The sequence below is a fragment of the Lepisosteus oculatus genome, chromosome 5 (genome assembly GCF_040954835.1).
Source record: "Lepisosteus oculatus isolate fLepOcu1 chromosome 5, fLepOcu1.hap2, whole genome shotgun sequence".
NCBI classification, from domain to species: Eukaryota; Metazoa; Chordata; class Actinopteri; order Semionotiformes; family Lepisosteidae; genus Lepisosteus; species Lepisosteus oculatus.
The window spans coordinates 35,795,271-35,812,462 of NC_090700.1; the positions used below are offsets into that span (position 1 = coordinate 35,795,271).

At 38.6% G+C, this 17,192-nt stretch overlaps 1 protein-coding gene across 2 annotated transcripts in view; it reads right to left on the reverse strand.

The window, feature by feature from the left end:
- tbc1d22b (TBC1 domain family, member 22B) overlaps positions 1-17,192 on the reverse strand; it is a 137,361-nt gene that overhangs the window by 14,789 nt on the left and 105,380 nt on the right. The gene's annotated exons all lie outside the window — the stretch shown is intronic.

Genomic DNA, 17,192 nt, shown 5'->3' on the forward strand with positions numbered 1-17,192 from the left:
ACTACTTCAGCTGAAGAGCAGTGGGTTGTTTTACAAAAATTCAGTCAGCTCTGCAAATTCTCTATTTTACTGAAACTGAAGAATTCTAATTGAAATACAACTGTAATTGTTTAATCATTAGAAAATGACATTCCAATTAAAAAAATGTAATATATTCAGCTGGACAAATCCAACAAACTCTATATATAAGGTATTTGGCAATTTACACTTAAATATGTATTAATGATTTTCTTAAGTTTTTAACACTCCATTTGACAATAAATGCAGAAAATGAATTTTAGAAACATTGTACTGTGAAAAAAGTTGACTTCAGCGGCACTGAACAGAATTGTTTTTAAACTTGAGTGTTTCTTACTAAAAACAAATAATATTACTTCTAGGCCTTAATAAATGTGAAAAATAACAGTATGTGCTGAAACATGGAAACCTAATTGTTAATATCCAATAAATTAACAAGAAGAATATAAAAAATATAAAAATGAAAATATCACTCATTTTATGCTGCCCATTTATTTTTCATTATATTCTTTACACCACAAACACTGTATACTAATTTAAACACACATGATACACTGAAGCTTAATATTTTCCATAGATTTAAGACAATAATGATCAATTAATCCCCACCCTGACCTGGAAAGGTGCTCATTCTAATACTGTACTGTATATCTGTGCCACTGGTCAAAGTTAGCTATGCTAAGCCAATGAGGCTTAATGAAGATGGAGCAGTGGTGCTTGGCTGATAAATTTGACTGGGCAGAATAAAAAGTTGGATGGCAATTCTGCCTTGTTTAGTGCTGTGATTAAAACAAAGACCTAATAGTCATAAACATATTTGATATATATATTGCAAAGCCAGTAAAAAAAACATTTCAGAAAACATTTTGTGTTTGGTGCCAAAAATCAGCATCTCAACCTGCAGCCTTCAATACAATAATTGACTAAAATAATAATTTTCTGAATACCCTTCATAAATGGGTTAATGATGATCCAAAACACTCAGGGGCTTCAGAACAGCGAGGGAGGCCTGAATGATAATTACAAAAGCTCTTTTTCAAAAACTTCAAAAAACGCACTTGTTCCAAATATGCTGTTTACAGGGAAAGAAAACAGATCCCTAATGAGAAATTGATGAGAATACTGAATAAAAAGACAACAGCAAAGAAAATACAAAGAAAGACATGTACAAGACTGCATATCTGAAACCCCCAAGGAGAAAAATTCTACATCAAGTGTGTTTTCCACAGGTGGCTTGCAATCCCTGAATTATACTCAGAACAGACAGCTCTGCACCTGAGATCTGTACCCAATAAATTTGAATTTGTGCCTGTTCTTGGCATGCTATGAAGAGAAAAACAATTCTGTGCACTGCAAAAAAAACATTTATAACATGCAAAGGAACAAGTGATAGGTTCATGCTGAAAAGAGGAGAAAGAAAACACATTTCGGCTGTGGAGCCTTCTTCGGGTGTCTATTCGGGTGTATATTTATAATATAGTTATTTTCTGCACAAGCATTATTTGACAAATGGGATACATATGTTATCTAAATTAAAAACTTCACACAAAATACCTGAAGCTGGTTACTGGTCTTGCCTTTCAAACCCTGGTTTGTTTTTCAGGTAGCTTAAAAATAAAATGTTTCTAAAGCATGATAAATCAGTTTGTTTGCTTTTAATTTCTGACCATATTTTCTTAATGTGATTGTTCCTAGACTAGTCTAAAAAAACATTTCTCCAAAAAGGGCCCTAAAAGAACTCTTAATCTATTTTTGTATTTTTTGTTTTACAGTATTCTCTATCAAGGACACTGAAGACGTCAACGCAGTGAAAGTCTTGTATCAAATACAAACTAGAGGACACAGGTACTGTAAACTACCTGGAAATTAATTTTAAACAGAGGACAGGTGGCACTTTACCCAACAGCTGTGGGAGCAAGGAATGCTATTAAGCTCAGCTATGTTATTAAGCTAATACCCTGGCTTCTTTCAAGAAATGATTGGATGTTATCCTGAGATATTTACTACCAAATGGGCTACATGGCCCAGAAGACCTTCTCTTATTTCTAGCCATTCTTATGTTCTAGTATGGTATTAAATTTACCATTTTGGTAATTTTTGAAGAGTAGGGGGTGCTCACCCTGTGGTCTATGTAGGTCCTAATGCCTCAGTATAGTGACGGGGACACTATACCGTGAAAAAGGCGCCATCTTTAGAGTGAGACATAAAACCAAGGTCCTGACTCCCTGTGGTCATTAAAAATCCCAGCACATATCTCGAAAAGAGTAGGGATATAACCTGGCCAAATTTCCCATTGGCCCTTACCAATCATGGCCTTCCAACAATCCGCATCTATGAACTGGCTTCATTACACTGCTCTCCTCCCCACTGACAGCTGACGTGTGGTGAGCGTTCTGGCGCACTATGGCTGCCGTTGCATCATTCAGGTGGGGCTGAACATTGATGGTGGAAGAGGGGAGTCCCCATTACCTGTAAAGCACTTTGAGTGCAGTGTCCAGAAAAGTGCTATAGAAGTGTAAGGAACAGTTGTTATTAGGAAAACCTAATTAATAACAGTATGTTATCAATACAGATAACTGTTAAAATGAGGAGCTGTATGCATTCATCTCATACATCCTTCATTCTAAGCATATGTATCAGGCCCTACTGTATATGATGCACAAGTTCAACCTACTATACCTTCTGTGTTTGGTCTTGTGCAGCACAGACACTACACCAACACTGCTTAGTTGTATACTGCTGGACTTTGTGTGTATGCATATGCATTGTGCATCAAACATCAGACTGCACAAAGCAAGAATACAATTTTGCTCACACAATCCTATAGACAATAATGCTCAGTAAAGGATGTACAGTATACTATTGTTAAGCACATTGCAGGACACACAAAAATGAGAAAATAGGAGGTACTCTTTTTTTAGGGTGGAAAGAAATAGAACAAAAAGCTAAGCTGCTGTGTTAATGAAAAGAAGAAGTAAAAGCTTCTCAGTTGCACTGTTTCCATCCTGAATCTTCCTCAATACAAACATAGATTTAATCTTGTCCATCTTTCTCTCCAGCCTGCCCAGGACTGCCAGTACAGCCTTAGCAAAGAGACATTAGCCTTCACCAGTAACTGGGTCACTCTGATCTAAACCAGCACAACACACTCCCCACCAACACTATGGGCAGCACAGATCCGGAATAGCAGATACCAGCTGTGAAGTGTCTCCTCCTTGAAGGCAGGCTTACACGTGCTTTACTACTCTTCTTGAATGAAATGAGACAAACTTCACCAAAAGTCAAGCAATCAATTCCAAAGTAGTCAACTATATATAGTAGCAGCAATACAGACACTCTTATTAAATCTACAGAAAAAATGATTATTCAGTTATGTGGAAGGAGTTATATAAAAGCAGCAAAAAATAAATGTTTAAACTATGCATAAGCAGTTCTGTGCATTAACTTTTTTAATATTGCATACTATACTGTACTTTTTTACATTTATAATAACATTATGTGGTTGTACAGACACGAAAAATGAAGCCTAGAAAAAAATCATCCTTTTGAAGAATTACTTAACTCTAGCTAAAATGCAGAAGAGGCAATATTGTAGCTTTTCCTGTTGTTCATGTGTATGCAAATCAGCATTTTGGGTGATTTGAAGTTAAGGAATAATTGAATATTTAGATGAAAGATGGAACTTTCCAATTTAAGACAGACAATTTTGTCAGACGGAAGATGAAGCTGTTTTACATGTAATGTTTATTAGACGTGCCATCGTTTATTTGGAGCAGAAATGGACCTTGACAAGGACCTTGTTTCCCCGTCTCAAAATATGCTTAAGTTATCTCAAAGCTTTAGCACTGGCAGTGTGCCGCTGACACAGAAAACATGACTTGATGCCATGTAGTTCACAGGCCTTTGGTTTCCATGGTAAGGTTTACCGAACCATGGAAGGGAGTCCTGAACTGTGATCGGACAACAAAAAGGCTTCTTCACAACAGTCAAATACCTCCTTCCCTGCAGCTCATTCTAGTTTCTTGAAATGGTACCAGTGAAAAGTTAACTGAGGGGAGCTACTTTAAGAAAAAAAAAAATCAAGAACACCGCAAACAATGTGTCAGAATCCCGTTGACAGAGCTGTCACCCACCCCCTGATCATCTCCCCTTTCTGTTTGCACACCAGACTTTTTAACACTGAGGACAACAACTAAAAATAGTTTGTTTGCGCTGGCTGTTTGTTTTCGGCTGTCTCCCTTTTGGTAAACGTGTTGTGTTGCATCTGAGAAGCGAGTCGCTGGGCTGCTCTGTTCCCGGGCACAGTGACAGCCCGTGAAAGCGCTGCCGGAGCCGAGAGAGAGCGAGACAGGGCACGCAGCAGATACAAACAACTGCTGCTTCTGATCGCAAATCTGCTGTGTCTGCTACACTGTCCAGTGCCCACAGGGATGACAGAGATAGACCAGATCTCCGGAGGAATGAGACAGGGAACGCAAACGACACACACAGATCATGGCACAAAAGAAAGGTGTTACTGGATCCTACCAGAGCACAGCTTACTATACTTTACATCCATGTAATCTGCAGTTTCAGATCTTAATATTTACATTTCTACTTCAAAAATGTGAGATTTGCAAAATGAGAGCAGATCATTTGGCCCACCTTGTTCGTTTGGAAAGTCATCCAGCTGTTTCCTGAAAGAAGCTGACGTATCAGCTTTGACAACATGGTTGTTCCATAGTTTTAAATGCACTTCCCCTTAGTTTCCACGTGTGTCACTTGATTCTTACTGCACAGGTCATTCTGAGTTGAAATTATCAGTGCCTTAGTGGATTTTGAATACCTGAATCATATCTGCTCTGTTCAAGACTAAAAAGATTCAATTCTTTTTGCCTGAAAAATTAGGGCACTTCTTTAAACCCAGTACAATTGTAATATTAACATCCCTTATTTTTAAATTCCACACATTTATCTATACTGTACATCCTAATATCTTGTTTTATGTTGTTTCATCACATTGTCTTAAAGATAGAAATTACATTATGTCACTATACTTATTTTTTTCTTAAGTTTAAAACTTAGTGTTTCCCTTCTTGTATCTATAAATCATGTTTTTGCTAACGTCATGAATCATCCTGCATCACATGCATTGAACGTATTGTAGTGTTTAACCAGCTCTTTTTATTTAAATCTTTTTGATTTTCCTTCGCTGTATTTGCTATTCTGTTTTTATATGTGTATCATATGTGAACTTGACCAGTTTAATCCAAAAACTTGAGTTATCTTAATTCAAATGAAAAAGGAATATTGTCTGTGGGACAACACGAAAAGCATTCTAAAAATCTAAATTAAAACATATACACATTTTCACCCATTATTGTCGTAACTTTTTCAAAGAACTCTAAGAAGATAAGATCTACCTTTTCGAAATCCATGTTGCCAACTAGAATCCTGCTGTCAAAGCTCTACATGCAATAAGAGACATGCAATATTTGCCTATAATCTTTCAGTTTGTTTTTTTCATTCTTTCTGTTGAGGGGTGTTACATTTGTTATTTTCCAGTCAATGGCTGTTACCCCCTTCTTAAATAACTGTCAAAAGAATTTTGCCTTTGTCCAGCTTGGGTCTTGTCATCAATTTATTGAATGGTAAATGCATGAATTTATTGTCAATTTTGATATAATCATCTACAGATCCCCACTATTAACTCTGAGACTCTATACCATGGATGCTGTCATTTTTATGAATTTTATAAAGTGCTTGCTTTATCCTTATGCTTTTCCTAAGTTGATTTATTAAGTCTTTTTTTGCCACTGCTTTATTACAGCCTACAGTTTACTTACTCTAGTGATGAATCTTAAAGTTGAATATCTTTAAATGTTGCCATCAATTATTTATTGAATGTTATCTTGTTGTACTTTTGTTAAATTCTATCTCATTCTTTCATAGTCTGCTTTCCTGAAACAGTAAAACTTTGCTTTGGAATCTACTTATACTGTTTCAAAATATACAGTACTTCAAAGCCATACTACATTATTATTCACTGTTCTTTAATGGTTCTCTCACCTCTAAGGTTTTCCTTATTCAATCTTGATTGCTTGAAAAAATTAGATTAATACAGGCATTCCCTCTTGTCGGTGCTCTGACAAACCAAGAGCGCAATCGTTAGTCGTGTCTAACATTTCAGTTTCAGATGCTGACATTCTCTGATGGTTTTTCTTAATCTATGTGAGGAAAATGAAAACCTCCCACGATAACCACTTCTTCCTTTTACAAATTCATGCTTGATTTAATTAAACAAGACTGCATTATAATTGGCATATAAATTTGGCTGTCTGTAGTATACTCCTAAAACTGCCCTTCAAATATTTTTACATGTCTGTCCTATATAAATCTAAGACCCTTAATTCATCCAGATTAAGTTCCTGTGCCAGAATGCTATAAAGATCTACACTTCTAGCTCTACCAACTTTCCAGTGTCTCTTGAAGGAGGTGTATCCACTAATCCTGCATTCTTTACCATCACTCCCTGTGAGCCATGTTTGTCCGATTCCAATTAAATCATAATTGCATGCTTACACGGTACCTTTTATTTCCTTTTTTTATTTCTATGTTTCTCATACTCCTGGCATTTAGGTATACACACTTAATTATCTGGTTCTTTGACATTTTGTTTGCCCCTTGGGTTTTCCTTTTTGGCTCTACTACCTGTGTGTCTCCTTTCGTTTCTCCCCCTTCCATTCTAGTCGAAACGTTTTTGAATTTCTCTGCAGATCCTCACACAAAACCAACAGAAACTCATTGTATTCTGACGGAATCCACTGTGTCTATACAGATGGCCTCTGCAATAGAAAGGCTTCCAAGAGCCAAAATAGCTAAAGCCTTATTTATCAAACCACATCCTTGCCCACGTGTCTTCTTTATGGATTATCATTTGCTGATTGTCACCTTTGCATGGTGCAGGTAGCAAAAAACGATTTGGTCCTACTCTTCAGTTTGTCTGCAAGATCTTTGAATGCATTTCATATGGAAAGTGTGTTGTTTATGATGACATACTGTACAGTATATCACTTTCAGTTATTCTGAGAATGAAGCCTCCTAAAACCTACACTTATATTTTTCTTGTGGTTTTGGTGGCACTAAGGTTGAGACTGGCGTGTGACTGGTGCTTGACTGTCTCCAGCATTCATAGTGTGGCAATGTGTCCTGTTTTCAAGTGGAGCAAACATGTTTGGCAATGTGATGTCAGCTGTCACTGTTATAATTTCCAACGGGAGATTGCTGTATCCTGCCTACAGTGGGACCAACCACAGGTTTCAAATAGCTCTCTTACCTCTGTTTCACTTACATTATTTTGGTTGACAGGAAAGACTGGCTTAATACAAGTTTTTCCACTAGCTCATGGAACAATTATGTAAACGCATTAAGTAAAAAAGGAATTATTACCATTTCAGTATCAGATTCTGACCCTGATGTTTTTTCCCCAATCTGTGTGAGGAAAATTAAAATCTACCATGATAACCACTTCTTCACAAATTCAGTGCCAATTTAATTATATTAGGTTGCATTCAGTATCCAAATATGATGGTCTGTAGCATAATCCTAACACTGTGAATTCTGAAGGTTTTTACAAGTCCTTCCCATATTCATATTCAATTCCGAGGCCTGTAATTCATATAATGCTACAACTCACCTCTTATTGTCGCTGTAGAATGCTGTACTCCTAGTATTGCAGCATTTGTCAGTGTTGGCCATTTAGCTGTAAATTGCAATTACAGTCCATCATAGTTAAAGCAGTAGTTTCTACTCCCTCTACCAAGCTTGATTTGTGCAGCACTACATTTCTCACTACATTCTCAACCTGTACAAGATTTAAAAAACACTCAAACTTGGGCACATAAGAAATCTGACCTTTAACATGCCTGGCACTCCAATTATAGCACCCAGTCCCCATATTTTAGTGCTGCTTTCCATTAGATGCTTTCAAGAAAGCTCTGGCAAACAAAAAGCTAAAGTGGAACAAGATATTTGGAATTTGGATTAAAGGATTCATTATTTAATTAAACTAAGTCTAAGTTGTAATCATAAAAACACAAGAACACAAAAATAGTCACACTGAGATCTCAACTGATCACTTAGCCACTGCTACAGAATGCTATACAGTAGCTCGCTTGAGTGTTTCTAGAAGCCCAGCCCTCTGTGTGTTTTTGGACCCTGGGGAAACTGTACTAATGACTGAAAATAAGATGTAGACACTTTATCACCTAACACAGACATGGACATATTTTTCATTTTCTTGTCTTTGTCTAACCCGTCTAAGTTTCCTACTGAATGACTTATTATTTGATCTACAGAACAGCCTTTGTATTCCTGCCCTGACAGAGTAATTAGAAGGACTTGATAAAGGAACAATGGATCTCAAAGGCCAGGGATACGCCTTTGGCATTACAAATGCTAAGAAGCTAGGAACTTTGGGTAAAGTGCAGAAATCCTTCTAGTACAACAATGTACTTAGTAATATTAATAATCATGTAACTTATATAGCACATTTCATTATAATTACTTTGAATAAAAGTGTGCTTCAAATAAAAATAGGTAAAAGAGAGTTCAAGGAACTTAAAAAATACTATGGAGGAATAAGATTTGGAAGTTGATAGGTAGAGAAGGATTTTAAGATCATTTAAAGGTCTCGGTTGAAACAGTTTGCCTGAGATGATCAGAGAGGATATTCCATAATTGAGGAGTGTAGATGGAAGAGGCACGGTCTTTCATTGTTTGGTTCTGGGAATCAGCTGTAGGTTAAATTGACTTGATCTTAAAGACAGAGATGAAGTTTGAAAAAGAAGAAGGTCAGTAAGGCAGGAGGAACATGTGCCTTTTAGAGCCTTAAAAACCAGGAGCAATACTTGTAAACAAATAAAATCCTTAATAATAATTACTTGTAAAGTCACTCTGAGCAAAGCAGTTGCTTATGAAAAATGTACTTATTGCTGCGCCTTGGGAACATTAATTTTGTCCTGTTTCTTTAACTTCAACTTCTGTGTATATTAACTATGATGACCCACAGATACGAGATTGGCCTTTTCAATATAAGATGTTTGTTTTTTAAATTGCAACTTAACTAAAATAAATGAATCTGTAAATTGAATGTGATTAACAATATGGCCTATTCACTTTTAGTCGATAAAAGCCTTGAATGATCAGATACTGTAAACAGCTGATTATTTACTTCTGATCTAAATGAAGGTGATACATTAATTTACACAAGGCGACAGTCAATTCATAGCATCAGTAACTGTGAAAATAATAATGAAAATATAGAACACTCTAGATGAGGTATTTTTTCATGTAACAATTGTATTCTTTCTTCCTGTCAATTAAATAACTCCAACTTAGCATTGGATGAATGCACAATTGGAAAGATAATTTACTTCAGTTTAGAAGCATCTTTTACAGTCAGGCGCAGTGGAAATGGAATGGATATTCTACACCCACCTGGCAGCCAGATTCACAAGACTGGTCAGGTCTCAATTCTGGTCAGGCAATGGGCCACCCCCACCCCAGAAAAAATCCTCACTCTTTTAAAAATAACTGATATTCCTGGGACTCCCAAGCGGATTAACCTGTAAAGCAGCTTGTTCAGGGCTTTGACCGACCCCTTAAGAAATCACTTGCTTATATCTGGCCTATGCTGACTAATACTCCCCGAGGGGCAGAGTACATTTGACCTAGGTTCGTAGATATTAAGAAGGCCTGCACAAGACGCAACATCTTACCATTCACCAAGGAACAATGCTTGAGGAAGCAAGCTGAGCTGATTAACAACTGGCCATTCCAAAATCAGCAGGGAATAAAAAGAAAAAAGAGGCTCCTTTGAAACTGTAGACACCATAAGCTATAGTGAGTCTGATACCCATGACTGACTGTCTCAGACTAATAAAAAAATGGGCTGTACAGGCTGAGATTTGAAAAGAGCATTGCATGCACCGAAGATGTGCAAATAACAATAAACCCAGAAGGAACCAGTGAAGCGCAGTGTCAGAGCGAGTTCCCCTCAGCTTGCGACAGATTCATAGCAGCAGGTGACACCAGACGCTCTTTTCAGAGAAGCAGTTAGCAGGGCTGAATGATGGGCCACATTAAAGAACAGAGAGATTAACCTTCAGTGCATTTGGGCCTTCCTCTTTTTTCTTTCATCTTCAAAATTGGCTTTTCCCCATTCATAAATTGCTCGGCCGTCGCACTAAACATCTTGCTTTACCGGCTCTTGTGGGTGATCCCTCGACCTCTGCTGTGATTGAGGTCAGAACATTAAGACGAACATAAAGCAATTCCACAGAGTGAGAGGGATGGAGAGAGAGAAATCCCCTAGCGGAACAAGGAAGGAAGACGAGGCTGAGCTGACAGTCTCTATCTCCCATCTCACATTACAGAGGGGCTCCAGGATGTACATGGGTCACCCAGGGAGCGATCCAAAAGAGAAAGGTCAAACGAAGAGTAAAATCATCAGTATCGGAGATTAAGGGCTCTCAGCTGCTATTGCCTTTAGACCGACGACAGCTGATTATGACTTTATTAGGACTGTTAAGGGAGTCACAGCCAAGACAGGAAAGTTGTGCTGCAGATTGGAGACGCTTATTTTTCACAGGCAACAAAACTATAAATGCATATGCATAACAGTATAAATGGCGATGGGGTTTATGAGCTGGAAACCATTTTTAATAGGAAATAGTGGATTCCTGGCTTAAAAAATGTTCCATTTATTTTTCCATGCATCCTAGCCTCCATCTTAATATAGTAAGACATTCTGAAATTAAGCCTTGACTGCACATAAGCCAGCTCAGCCGGTGCAAAATAAATTAAAACCCCTTTCTTCACTCTATAAATCATTTATATATGCAAGCTTCTCCAGTTTCAGGGAGTGCAGAAACGAACCGTTTTTCTCCCCCTCCCAGTAAAGGTACAAGTATGTCAGCCGGGCAAAATGCCACCCAGAGCATATGTGACCGAAAGCACAGACAAGGCGGCAAAAGGTCTGGATGTACTGAATCAGTGAATGAGTGATTATCTGTTCATTCATTTTAGCCCAAAAGCAAGATTGCGCTTTTCCATCAACCTGATCTTGCTACCTGTTGTTGTGTGAAAATCTAGGCTGCTGCTCTGGGAATGGGGGTCCAGATCAGAGAAGCACCCCTGGAATTGTGGGAAACCCCCACGGAAGGAACAGACAAACTGCAGAGAAGGAGATAAGAAGTCTGTTGTAGATCTGAACATGCTGCAGAGAGGCTCTAGGCTCTCAAAAACTCTGCACAAGCTGCTCTCTAATCTTTTAATTCTAATTTTACTATCATGTATGAAGGTGTGGGCTTCGACTTGGTTACTACATGACCCCTCACCCCACCCCTACCTCAGGCAGTCTTCCCCAATTCAGAATATCCTGAGCACCTGCCTTGGAAATTCTGTGACGATAATGGAAAACAAGAGCGAAAAAATCTCCCCCATTACTAAAAGCAAATTTTGCTGCATTAGAAAAAAACATGCATTACCCGTAACCCAAGGTGTTTTTTACATGCGCGAGTCGAGTGCATTGGGTGAACCTTCCCTCTCCAGTCTGTCACAAGCAACACTGAACGCAAAGAAAAAAAATCGAATATGATCCCAGGACAGCAAAGATAAAAATACCAAGGTGCTGAGCAGCACAGGAGGCAACACTATGAGGGAATGTGAGCACTGATAGTTTTATCTCCACTCATCTCACAAACCGCTCCCATGGAGAGACAGCAAGATGCTCGGTTGTCCAGAGGTGAAGAAGTGGAGCTTGTCACCCGTCAAATGAGATGTGAACTCAAAATCTTATTGCAAGTGCTCCTGCAGCTGATATTGTTAAAAGCAACAGTTCACTCCTAAATCTCTGTAAACCACTCTAGTTAAGCGTATCTACTAAATTAAGTAATAGGCTGTTTAATATTACCATTAATTGGTCTTAAAGAGAAAGGAGAGTGAGAACAGGCCTCACAACATCCCTCTCCCTTGTGAAAGATCCTCTCAGTATGTTCTGTTATGTCCTTCATGCCCAGATCAACGCAAGCCTCTTCTTATACCCACTCCACACTGCTGATCACATCCCCGCAAAGACTTCTATATAAACATTTATTTTTATACCTGCGTAATCAAGGTCTCTGTCACCCTCCAGGTATGGATTTCTCTTATCTATGGGTTGGCAACATGTTTATAGTGTGCAATCATGTATTATTATGCGTTGTAAAATATATATCTTCTGACAGTTTTATAACAGGGGTAAGGTGCACCACTGAAAGCTAAGCAGTCTCTTCTAATCTACTGTAGCATGTGCACACAGCAGAAAGTCAACTGGTTATCCCTACAGTATCGTGACGGCTTTGTGGTTTTCTGTGACAGAGGAGGTGAAGTGACATAAGACAGCTCCCACCCTCCTTGGACACACAGATGGATGGTAGACACACAGACTGGCAGGGCAACAGGCAAACAAACAGGCGGGTGGGCAGGCGGGCAGAGGCAGACAGATGGGCAAACAAGCATGGAGACAGGCGCACACTCCTGTACATGTGCTGGGGGTTGCAGGGACACACACACTCAATACTAAAAGCAGACACGCCTGCAGGTTTTGCTGTCAAAGCAAAGGCTCCTAAGTGCTGCGATTAGGATAAAAGCACAGCAAATTAATTTTTATTTCCCAACCAAAGCACAGAGGTCACTGACATTAAATTGTGAAATAGCGCAGCTGCGCTGGAAGTGCTGATGGGCAAAGAGGTGCAACGTGGGCCATCAAAAAGCAGTGGGCTGGAAAAGTTTGTCTTTTAGCTTATTAAAAAAAAACAGGGTCAGTCTTGATGGCAGGAGGGAAATCAATCTAAGTTTGTCATAGAGAAACCTTTGTCTAGGGTCACTGAAAATGCCACAGTGAATAATCAGAGTTTAGAGAATAGCTGCAAGTGACTTCCTGTGACCCTGCACTTAGTCCTTATAATGCAAGTGTAATAAAAGACATGAAGGGCTGTATAATTCAGCGCTGGTGTAAGAGTCTGTATGAAAATGGTTCATTTAGTACTCCACAATTCGCTTATACTTCAACAATTGCATGTTTCTTTCCTGGTTTATGCTAACTGCAATGCTTTAACAATGATATCAGTGACAACTGACTCAACATAATTTAAAACAGCTTTTATACTACATCTACAAATAATGGGTAAGACGATTTTCCTGCTATCGCCCGAATTTCATGAATACTGCTCTGTTCCTTGTGCACATGAAACACCACTCTCTGAGAATTTTATTTATGAGCCTGGAGCAAGTGAAGAGGATGGAAGCTGCTATGGTTTGGCCAGAGAGCAAGTTAGCCTTGCTCTTGCAAAGAGTGAGGTATTTAAATACCAGCAACATCAGAAGATAAATTGCTGGCTTCCATATGTCCCCAGTCCCACCACGGCAAAGGTCAGCAAGCCTGCGGCCATTATGTAATGCTTTTCCATCATCGTCCTCAATAATGGACCAATCACAGTAAGAGATGGAGGAGAAACTGTAATTTAACTTTATCATCCTTGCTGGTGCCACACTACAGGAGTGAAAATAAATGATTTTCACATTCTTCTGATCCTAACAACAGACTCAGTTCTCCTAATCTGAATCAGAATGAATAAATGAAGCAATCCTTTATTACACTGCTAAGTCTTAGGCAAGCAAACTTAGAAGGACACCTCTATTTCAGCACAAATTCTGAAAAAAGAATGAAAGATGACATACTGTACAAGGGTGACATTATAAACATATTTGGTGTAATCATGGGGTGACATATTATGTCTAGTAGCACTATTGCTATAGTTTGGCCTCAAAATAGTGGAAATGTCCAATTTGTGTCCAGTTTGTGTTTGCTCCATTTTGTGCTTGGCATCATGTTGGACATGTGTTAGATCCATGTCACAGTGACTCATTTCTTTTGTGATATAGATATACATAAGTATAGTTCATGAACACCAAACACAAATGATATGGTATCTGTGATTTATCAGTTGGTACAGTACATGTGCTAGATATTAACATACAATAGCTATTAAGGTTAAATATTTATAGAATTTTGTAAGTTGGCATTTTTATATTTAACAACAGCTCTGAACTCTCTGCAGCTGATTTTCCTAAAGGTACTTAGGATGCAAAGCTTATGAATTGGGGGAATTCTGCAGAGAATACAAAGTCTGTTCTCCTCCACGTAATAATTCTTGTGAACATGTCTAGCTGTCAAATAACCCAACTAATTACCTCTGCATACACCAGCATTCAGAGAACACACAGAAATAAATATAAGATAGTTAAAATAATTATGCTTTAAGTCCCCATAAACGTTTTATCTGTGACTTTACAGTGAATAGCAAGATTACAGGGATCAGACGACAGAAAAGCCCCCAGAATGAGATTGGTTGGGAAGTGTCCTCAGTTCTTTCATAAATAAGCAGTCGTAATCTATTTTGGAGGAAAGCTAACTCAGCGGCTTTTGATTTGCTCATGATTCTGCAATTGCTTCTTTCAGATAGCAGCATGCCTTTTAAATGGAAATGTTTCATATTTAACTCGAGATGAAGAGGAGGGAAAAAAACTTTGGGAACTGGCAGCACAATGCAGACCCTCAGAAGAAAAGAGAGCCGCAACCAACTCCACCCACGCAACTATTAATTCATCTTCAAAGAGGACAAACAGACTTCACCATCAGCCAGTTTCTCAGACTCTAGGACTGCACTATGAACTCCATGTGTGGAAGTCAATGATCACTTTCAATACATTTATATCTTATACATAACTAAAGAAATGCGTTATACTGTACATACAGTCGGATATCTAAAAAGACCAGTTAGAGGTGTAAGATGAGGCCATTCGGCTCATCTAGTCTGTTTGGTAGGTAGCAGCCAATAAATCCCAGGATCTCATCCATCCGTGTCCAGGGTATCGGCTTCAACAACATGTTTAACTGTGACCATATACAATGAGTTAATTATTTTGTGCCTTTGAGAATTTGGAATATTCTGATCGGGTGTCCTCATAGTCTTCTCTGTTAAGTTTTAAAAAGGTAAAGATCTTTTAGCCAACAGTTTGTTCTTTAAGAAAAATATCTACTTCATTACAAAATACACATGGGTAGAGCGGTGGCTCTGTGGCTAAGGATCTGCACCTGTGACTAGAAGGTTGCTGGTTCAAATCCCGTGGCCGGCAGAGGAATCCTACTCCGCTGGGCCCCTGAGCAAGACCTTTAACCCTAACTGCTCCAGGGGCACCGTACAATGGCAGACCCTGCACTCTGACCCCAAGCTTCTCTCCCTGTCTGTGTCTCCTTGGAGAAAAGCTGGGGTATGCGAAAAGACAAATTCCTAATGCAAGAAATTGTATAGGGCTAATAAAGAAACATTACATTACATACGGTGGTGTGAAAAAGTAAGTACACCCCATGAAAAGGGTTTGTCTTTTTGGACATTTTTGGACAAAAGGATATTTGATTGTTGTTTCAACAATACTGATAGATAAAGGTGCACCTATCATTGCATCAGATGCCTAAAATTAGAATCAGGTGCACCAAAACAGGTGCAAATGATTAGAACATCATTAGAGAGCATTATGGTTTGGGGCTGCTTTTCTGCCTCAGGGCCTGGCCAGCTTGCCATCATAGAGTCAACAATAAATTCCAACTGTACCAGAGAGTACTTGAAGAGAATGTGAGGCCATCTGTGAAAAAGCTGAAGCTGAACTATATGTAAGTGGCCATTGCAACAAGACAATAACCCAAGACACTCAGGCAAAACTCCACAAAAGAATGGCTCAAAAAGAAGAAATGGAGGGTTATGGAATGGCCAAGTCAAAGCCCAGATCTTGACACCATAGAAACGTTGTGGGGGGTCTTACAGCGGGCAGTACATGCAAGAAAGCCCTCAAACATCACACAGTTGAAGGAGTTCTATAAGGAGGAGTGGGCAAAAAGTTCTCCAAGTCGATGTAGGAAACTGATAGACAATTACAAGAAATAACTATACTGTATGAAGCGATTTCTGCCAAAGGGGGCAACACCAGCTATTAAAGCTAGGGGGTGTACTTTTCCACAGAAGACAATTGCATTCTGACTTTTTTTGTTGAATAAATGACTGCAAAGAATCATTTTCATTGTTATTTGTTAAATTAGATCACCTTTATCAATTTTGTTGAAATAAAGATCAAATATCCATACATGTTGAAACCCATACCTTTTCACTTATGTTTAGCACTGTAAAGTGTACATGCATTTGTTTAACACATATGGACAGATATGGATTTGATTATAATAAACAACCTCTAATGTTACTGATCAAAAACAATGTTGGACCCATGATGTCAAGCAGATGACACTAATAAACATAGGCCAGCCTGGTAGAATGGTTTGGAAAGATGTTTCCTATGTAAAGTAATGCTGTGATAGTGTTTTGCATGCTGCTGATGAGAGCTGTAGTGTGCCTAGATGCAGATGACTCAATACAGCTCTGTCCTATAGATCACAGTCCTCAAGAGAGACAAACTGGCACACAGATGAGGAGCTCTCAGCTCTTTGTGTATTGAGTGGATCTCAGATGGCGTAAGCACACAGTGCTGAATTTGCAGAAAGTGGCTACTCAGCACAGCAGTGATTAGTGTTGATACTAATGGCCACGGGTGTCCATTAATTGACTTTAAACTCTTTAATGAGGAGCAAAGCCCTGCATAGTATCTTCCAGCTACTTTTACACATTGAATTTCTTAAACCGGACTTTACTTGCTCAGCTGCTCAATTAGACAGAACTTAATTCGCACCTCCTGTTTTCTTCTTAACTACGGCTTATCTTACAAGGCTGTGGCTTCGGGTTTTTGATTTAATTTAAAAAAAACACTTTTTTTAAATTCTGCAGTGTTGAAAAACTGTTACCTGACAAGAGCTGCAAAAATTAAATAATTATACTACGAAACGACTCTGTCGAGAAAGTTTCAGCTGAAGGTGTTGATAAATTACACATTGCGCTGATCTGATCCCTGCTCCATATGTTCTCCATTTATTTGCTAAGGCCTCAGATACTAGGATTCTTCTTCATCTGTTCCTATGATTCTTTACATTGGAATCCTCAGGTGATCCTGCACCCAAGTTTTACATTTGTTGTTGCAAGTCAGAGGGT